Below are 7925 nucleotides of genomic sequence, written 5' to 3' on the forward strand. Positions count from 1 at the left end.
ACCACCCCCACCCCCGCCCCACCGCACTCCCGAGCACCGAATTCTGATCTCTCAGAGTGTGACTCCAGACTTCTGGAGTTTGACACCACTTCCTCAAGAAGCTCCCTGGGGTGATCTTGCTGGCCTCTGAGGGGTGGGGACTCAAGAGTGAGAAACCACCCCGAAATCTGCAAAAAGAGGGCTTAGGGAGCTGGAGGACTCAAGTCCAAGCAAAGGCAGAGGGCAGTCAGGATGGGACTCGTGGGCAGTGAGGCTGCTGATGTCCCACAGGGAGGCGGCGTCGGAGCAGAGGTGAGCTTCCCAAAGCCACCCATCTCTGCCCTGGGGCTCTCTCCAGGACTGGTTCTGATGCTCATAGACTCCCTGTCCCTAGAGGCCGTGGAGCAAATTACATCCACTGCAAACCTGGCTGTGCAGAGGGGTGCGTCTTCTGTCTCCATTCTTCAGGACGCTGACTTGGTAGATCACGGGGGTTCTCACACCCAACAGTGTGCTTTGAGATCCCGCCTCTTCCACCTCCCAGCTACTCACATCTGTCAACTCTACGGAGGAAATAATAATGGTTCCTGCGATGCAAGGTTATCCAGAGGCTCAAGTGACGTCAATAATGAAAAGTGCCTGGGGCCATACCAGCCGCTTAGTACGCCCTTAAAACGTTATCTGTTGTTTTGTTGTTGTTGTTTTAATGCATTCATGCCCCCATGGATTTTTTAAATGTGCCAAGGATTCCCCAGAAAGTCCATCCAAGTGAACAAGTCTGTTCTGGAAGTAGAAGGGAGCTATATGATCTCTGAGAGTCCTTTTAATCATCTGCCACTAAAGAAGGAAGCGAAGCTTACTTGACTTTGAAAGGACACCTCCCTATCAACTGAAATATCTCTCCAGGCAGACACACCAGTGACCCTCACTCATGGCTGCCCACTCATGGCTGCCTATCTCCACACATCTTTAACACGTGCGACAACCCAGCCCTATGTAACCATCCCACGCAGACATTCTGATCACATGGTTATTACACCTACGTGCAACTGCATTAGCTACCTCCAGACCGTCTATGCGTTTGTACAAATATCTGTGTATGGATCCAACGGCGTGAATTCACGCAGCACTCCCCCTCCCCACCCCCCACACACACACAAAGGGACCATGCCTAAGAGTATGGCACAGATTTGACTCTATAGCAAATAAACAAAATGAAACAAAACTTTGGAAACCCATTAAAAAATAAAGTCAGAAGTGAACACCCCCTCTGCGTTATGTCAGAGAGCCGGGGCCGTGAGCACAGGATAACAGTCCAGAGTTGGCTCTGCTGAGGATCAGAGAGCCGGGGCCGTGAGCACAGGATAACAGTCCAGAGTTGGCTCTGCTGAGGTGAGCAGCCATGATGGTGGAGTAGACAGCCAGGAGCCCTGGAACTGGGAGGACGAGCCCGCACAGCAGCTGGCTTTGAAGGCCAAATGTGCGGCTTGACTTCAGGAGCCCCACAGGATGGCGGGAAATGGAGGCTTCACTCTTGAAGGACCACACACATCCTCATGAGCACCAGGACCTCAGGCAAAGGCAGTAATTGGATAGAAGCCTGGGCCAGACCCACCTGTGAATCCCAGAGCATCTCCCTGAGAGGCGGGAGACAGCTGCATCTCACCCTGGGGATGGGGACACTGGTGGGTACACATTTGGGAGCGCTCAGCCGCATGGATGCTGATGCTGGAGGCTGCTATCTTGAAATCTACCCTCTATCTCATTCGCACCAAGACCTGGCCCCACCCAACAGCCTGTAGAGTCCAAAGCTGGGACAGCTCAGGGCCAACAGTTACCTTGTGGGAACACAGCCCCACCCATGAGCAGACAGGCTGCTGCCTAAAGACTGCAGCGCCCACCACTGCCTCAGACACTCCCCCTAGACATGACCCTGCCAACCTGAGGGCCACTTCGTGGCAACCAGATGGGGAAAAAATGGAAACAGTAGCCTACTTTATTTTCTTGGGCTCCAAAATCATTGCAGATGGTGACTGCAGCCATGAAATTAAAAGATGCTTGCTCCTTGAAAGAAAAGCTATGACCAACCTAGACAGCATATTAAAAAGCAGAGATATTACTTTGCCAACAAAGGTCTATATAGTAAAAGGTATGGTTTTTCCAGTAGTCATTTACAGATGTAAAAGTTGGATCATAAAGAACGCTGAGCACTGAAGAACTGATGCTTTCAAACTCTGGTGCTAGAGAAGGCTCTTGAGAGTCTCCAGGACTCCAAGAAGATCAAACCAGTCAACCCTAAAGGAAATCAGTCCTGAATATTCATTGGAAAGACTGATGCTGAAGCTGAAGCTCCAATACTTTGGCTACCCAATTGGAAGAACTAACTCATTAGAAAAGACCCTGATGCTGGGAAAGATTGAAGGCAGGAGGAGAAAGGGATGACAGAGGATGAGGTAGTTTGGTGGCATCAGCGACTCAATGGACATGAGTATGAACAGACTGCAGGAGATACTGAAGGGCAGAGAACCGTGGCATGCTTCAGCCCATGGGGTCGAAAAGAGTCGGACATGACTGAGCAACAACCACCAGCTGAGGGCCAAGACCCAGTGGGCAGGCACCAGCCCTTCCCTCCATGAAGGCTGCACACGCCTCCAGACCAGCCTCACCCACCAGGGGGCTGACACCAGGCTCAAGAAAACTGTAATATGATCCTGCCGGAACCAGCTCTGGGATCCCTGGGCCCTCCAGCCAGACTCCAGGGACCAACTTCACCTGCCTGTTGGGAAGCAACAGCGTCGATGGAGCCTTCCAGACCCTGACGCCAGATACCAGAATGCCAGCACGGGCCTGGGGCCTCTCACACGGCTCAGAACGGTCATCAGCAAAAAGTCTACAATTAAATGCCAGAGAGGGTCTGGAGAAAAACCCTCCTACACTGCTGGTGCGAATGTAAATTGGTGCAACCACCGTGGAGAACAGTATTGAGGTTCCTCAAAAAACGAAAAAAGAGAACTGCATATGAACCAGCAATCCCACTCCTGGGCATATCGAGAGAAGACTCTTAACTTGAAAGGATCCATACACCCCTATATTCACTGCACCACTGTTTTACAATAGCCAGGACATGGAAACAACCTAAACATCCATCAGTAGAGCGATGGATAAAGAAGATGTGGTACATGGATACGATAGAATACTATCAGCTGTGAAAAGAACAAAATAATGCCATTTGCAGCAATATGGATGAACCTGGAGATTATCATTCTAAGTGAAGTATTGTCAAAGACAAATATGATATCACTTAACATGTGGAATCTAAGAAACAGTGATACAAATGAACTTATTTACAAAACAGAAATAGACTCAAAGACATAGAAAACAAATTTACAGTTAGCAAAGGGGAAAGTATGGCAACAGAGTAAGACTTTGAGATTAACAGATACACGCTGCTGCTGCTGCTGCTGCTGCTAAGTCGCTTCAGTCGTGTCTGACTCTGTGCGACCCCAGAGACGGCAGCCCACCAGGCTCCCCCGTCCCTGGGATTCTCCAGGCAAGAACACTGGAGTGGGTTGCCATTTCCTTCTCCAATGCATGAAAGTGAAAAGGGAAAGTGAAGTCGATCAGTCATGTCCGACTCCTAGCGACCCCGTGGACTGCGGCCTACCAGGCTCCTCTGTCCATGGGAATTTCCAGGCAAGAGGACTGGAGTGGGTGCCGTTGCCTTCTCCGAGATACATGCTACTACGTACAAAACAGGCAAACAACAAGGACCTACTCCATAGCACAGGGAACTACATGAAATATCCTGTAATAAACTATAATGGAGAAGAATCTGAAAAAATATATGTGCATATATTTATATATATAACGGAATCACTTTGCTATCCCTGTGAAACTCACACAACATTGTAAATCAACTGTATGTCAGTTGCTCGGTCGTGTCTGACTTTTTCAATGCTCTGGACTACAGCCTGCCAGATGCCTCTGTCCATGGAATTCTCCAGGCAAGAATACTGGAGTAGGTAGCCATGCCCTTCTCCAGGGGATCTTCCTGACCCAGGAATCGAACCTGGGTGTCCTGCATTGCAGGCAGATTCTTCACCATCTGAGCCCACCAGAGAAGCCCCAAATCAACTATACTTCAATAAAAAAAAAAAAGCTTTACAGTGTCGATCACTGAAGTAGAGTGATGACTATATGGGAATCGACTACTTTCTTCTGATTCTGTGTATATTTTGAGATTTTCATTTTAAATATTGAAAAAGTAATTTACATGGAACAGTTGAGAGGCGGGGGACACAGAAACGGCTTTGTAGCCTCCGTTCATTCTGTCTTCACTTTTCCCCCCTGTGGCAACCACAGAGATCAGTGAGACGACTGAGGGTGGTTAATTAAGCATTGCAGCCCATATTCCACTGCAGCTTCAACTGGATACGGTGCTCTCTTTCACTTCCTGTTATGCAGGATTGCAGCAGGCTGTTAGACACCTGCCAGCCTCCCAGCCCAGCTGCTGCTCTGCGCTCGGGCGGGCAGGAAGCACTCGGGCCCTCGGCCTTGGGAGGGTCTCACTGTGCAAACTGGCCCCTTCCTGGTGAGGCAGGGGGCGGGGAGGGGGGAGGGGGGGACAAGGAGGACGGACACAGCTGATGAGTCCACAGCGGAGGCTCAAGGACCCGCAGCTGGCGGTGAAGACCTCAGTCTATTGTGAGGGTTGTGGGTAGAGGCCAGCTGTTTTCCCCCGACCTTCCAGGACCTGTGTGTAATTAAAGCTGGGGCATCTACACAAGCGAGAATCTCAGGGAACTCATTAGTTAGCCTGGCTCCCTTAACCTCAGGAACAGGACTGTGTGCGGAAGCCTTGGCTCACTTGTTCATTCACTCGCTCGCCCACTCCTCCATTCATTCCATAGCCGCATTCCGGGAACCTCCTGTGAGTGAGTCTCTCTGTGCTAAGACGGTGAGCAAACCAGAAGACAAGACACAAATCTCTGTAACTCTAACACTCCTCATTATACTGCCGAGGTATTGAGAAGCCATTATGTGCCAAATAATTTATCAAGGAACTCCGGTCCTTTATTCAAGGAAATCACTCCCAGTTTAATGGGAAGACTTCACACCAGGGGTAATTATTCAGTTCCTAGAGGAAAGCAGATAGAGGGAGGTGTAGTGGCATGGAAAAGGGGAGGGAGAACCAAGGACAGCTTCTCCAAGGAGGGATGGGCTATGGCCGATCAGAGATGGCCACAGGGACCTCCCTGGGGGTCCAGTGGTTAAGAATCCGCCTTGCAGTGCAGGGCATGTGGGCTCAACCCCTGGTCAGGAACTAAGATCCCCCGTGTCGTGCAGCAACCAAGCCCACGAGCCACAATTAGACAGTCCATGCACCGTAATGAGAGATCCCACGTGCCACATCTGAGACCCACCGCAGGCAAACAAAGATGGCTTCACAGTTTTGACGTGCCCGCCTTCAACACGTGGGCTTGGGTCCCCTCCCCCGGGTCTGGGCAGATCGGCTCTGACCAGGAGTCAGTGGTAGAGCTGGTACTGTCCAGGGTCTGGCCGTTCAAGAGGTAACTCCCACCTCCTTTCTCTTACAGACCTGAGATCCACATGAGGACCTGAGGCCACCCTGCTGCGGGGAAGCCCAAGCTGGCCGCCTGGAAGGGCCCGTCAGCCCCCAGCCCCTGGGGTCATCTCGGCCTGGCCCCACATGCTGCCGGACGAAGCTGCCCCTTCCGCCGTCCTGTGAGTGACAGCTGCAGCCACGGTGCAGCCCTCATACGAGGCCCTGCACTGTAAGCCCGTGGCTTTCCTAACAGTTTTACCAAGTCACCTAAAGGGAGGCGTCTGGTACCCATTTCAGAGATGTGGAGACTGAGGCCTAGAGAAACCAAGTCATTCTTTCAAGGGAATTGCAACCTCTAGAAAGACAACCACGGCTGGACTTCAAGCGCTCAGAGTCCAGAGTGTGCTCTCTTAGACAGCCTGCCCTGTCCTTAATCAATAAACTGCCGGACACTTGTTTCTAAGCCCTCTTAAAATCCCAAGCCTGAGACCCGCATGGGAAGGGAAGCTGCTTCTCGTCAGATAAAAGCGTGGTCTCCCAGGCAGTTTACAACAGAGGGCAGAATATGCAGACGAGGCCCGCCTCTTATCTGGTAAGAGATAACCGGCCACCTCTACATGTTAATTTCCCTTGGAGCATTAGGGCTCGATTAGACATTATCTTTCCCCAGGACTGCTTACATGGGTCACTGGATCAGGGCCCGAGATGAAGGAAACTCTTCTTTCTGAATATGCCTTGGGTTAAAGAAGGTAACACCAATCTGAGAGGCAGGGTGGTCTCTACGGAGAGTTTAGTTGCGGAGAACTGAGTTTCAAACCAGGTTCAGCAGACTGGAGAGCCTGTGTGCTTAACGTCTGTGCCCTGTGTGTGCCTGACTTTAGTCTAAAATAAACAAAGGCATTTTGCGTGCAAGACTTGGGCTGGAGGGTTGGCTCCAAGGAGATGGTCTTGTTGGTCTCACACACAAACTAAGTCCACTCTCAGGCACTGTGTGATCTTTCTGTTCCACACAGCAGCTTCCAAAGGTACCTGCTCCCTTCCTTTGGAACCTAGAACACTGTCCAAGTCCTGGAGCTAAGTTGGTGTTTCTCAAGTTTTTGGCCTTTAATCATGGCATGGCAGTAGAATCACCAGGGCTGGTCCTCCATGAGAGGGCAGCCTCTATTGTAAATACAGATTCTCAGTCCCTGTCCTGAAGGTGGTCTGAACCACACTCTGCGAGTGGGGCCTGGGAATCTGAGTATCCCACATCTCCCCTGAGATCCTCTGCACAGTGACAATCGAGGACCAGTGGGAAGAAATACGAATTGCCCATCATACACATGCGAGTCCCGGTGAGGCTCAGCAGAGACTGCTTTTTCTGCGTCATCCGTGGGGCCTGCTGCACTGGCAGGCGGCCTGCAGCCTTGGGGACGGGGCAGTCATCCGCCTGTTTGCCCGGCGTCCCTTCCCTGCCCTGCCCGCCTTTGCTCTGCATGGCAGGGGATGACATTTCTCAGCCCCTCAACTCCCAAACCGCTTCCTGATGGATCCGGACAAAGGCAGGCGCTGGCAGGGAATCAGAGGGAGTGAGCGGCAGGGGAAGCCAAGGATGCCCATCCCTTCAGGTGTCACCTCTCTCTCTGAGTCTGGTCCCCGCGGTATGGTCTGCCCCCTGCGGTCCTGCTTCTCTCTCTGCATGACTCCTGCCTCTGGGTTCTGGTCCCAGAACAACACACTTCCTATGTGCTAGTGGCTTTCTGCCCTGGCTGATCTCTGGGCAGCCTGACCTTTCCTTTTATTCCTTTATAGCTTCCTAGCCATTTGGGACTAGATGCTCATATTCAGTTTCCTCCTCTGAACCTACTGGGGGTGAGTTCTGTTTTTCTGACTGGCTCTTGATCCATGCAGGGAGTAACCTGGCAGAAGTCACATCCCACAAAGGACTAGCTATAGCCACTAGTGACCGTGTGACCTCAGTGGGCCTGGCATGTGATGTTCAAGGCTTTGTGTGCATTCCTTATCCATTCTAAAGTGTTTATGGGGCACCTGTTAGATGCTAGGCACTAGGCTCGTTGTCTGGGATACAATGGGAGCCCATATATATATATATATATGAATCACTTTGCTGAATAGCAGAAATGAATACAGTATTGTGAATAAAATCTACTTTAATTTAAAAAAACATCAGCTGAAGTATATGGCCTGCATGGCTGAGACGGAACCAGGGAGGAACAAGGTCCGTTCCTCACTTTGCTCTCAGTGTCTGAGGTTCTGCAGTGTTTGTCCTCCCCTTGAAAAGAGTCTACAGCCCACTACACAAGTTAAAAGGATAAAGCTAGCAACAGTAATGCTGGAAGCCCACGCAGCAAATGCAATTCTCTCTGAACACACCTTTGTT

The 7925-nt window shown here is 51.0% G+C and overlaps 1 long non-coding RNA gene across 4 annotated transcripts in view; it reads left to right on the top strand.

The window, feature by feature from the left end:
- LOC104996505 overlaps positions 1-7925 on the top strand; it is a 52518-nt gene that overhangs the window by 36883 nt on the left and 7710 nt on the right. For 2 of the 4 annotated variants that reach the window (XR_826208.1, XR_826204.1), the window contains one exon: positions 5577-7901. This is a non-coding gene — a long non-coding RNA (uncharacterized LOC104996505). Of the gene's footprint in view, positions 1-5576; positions 7902-7925 lie in introns of those variants that run through there. The other 2 variants (XR_826205.1, XR_826206.1) reach the window with 2 other exon arrangements.

The sequence above is a fragment of the Bison bison genome, unplaced genomic scaffold (genome assembly GCF_000754665.1).
Source record: "Bison bison bison isolate TAMUID 2011002044 unplaced genomic scaffold, Bison_UMD1.0 scf7180017864295, whole genome shotgun sequence".
Taxonomy (NCBI): Eukaryota; Metazoa; Chordata; class Mammalia; order Artiodactyla; family Bovidae; genus Bison; species Bison bison.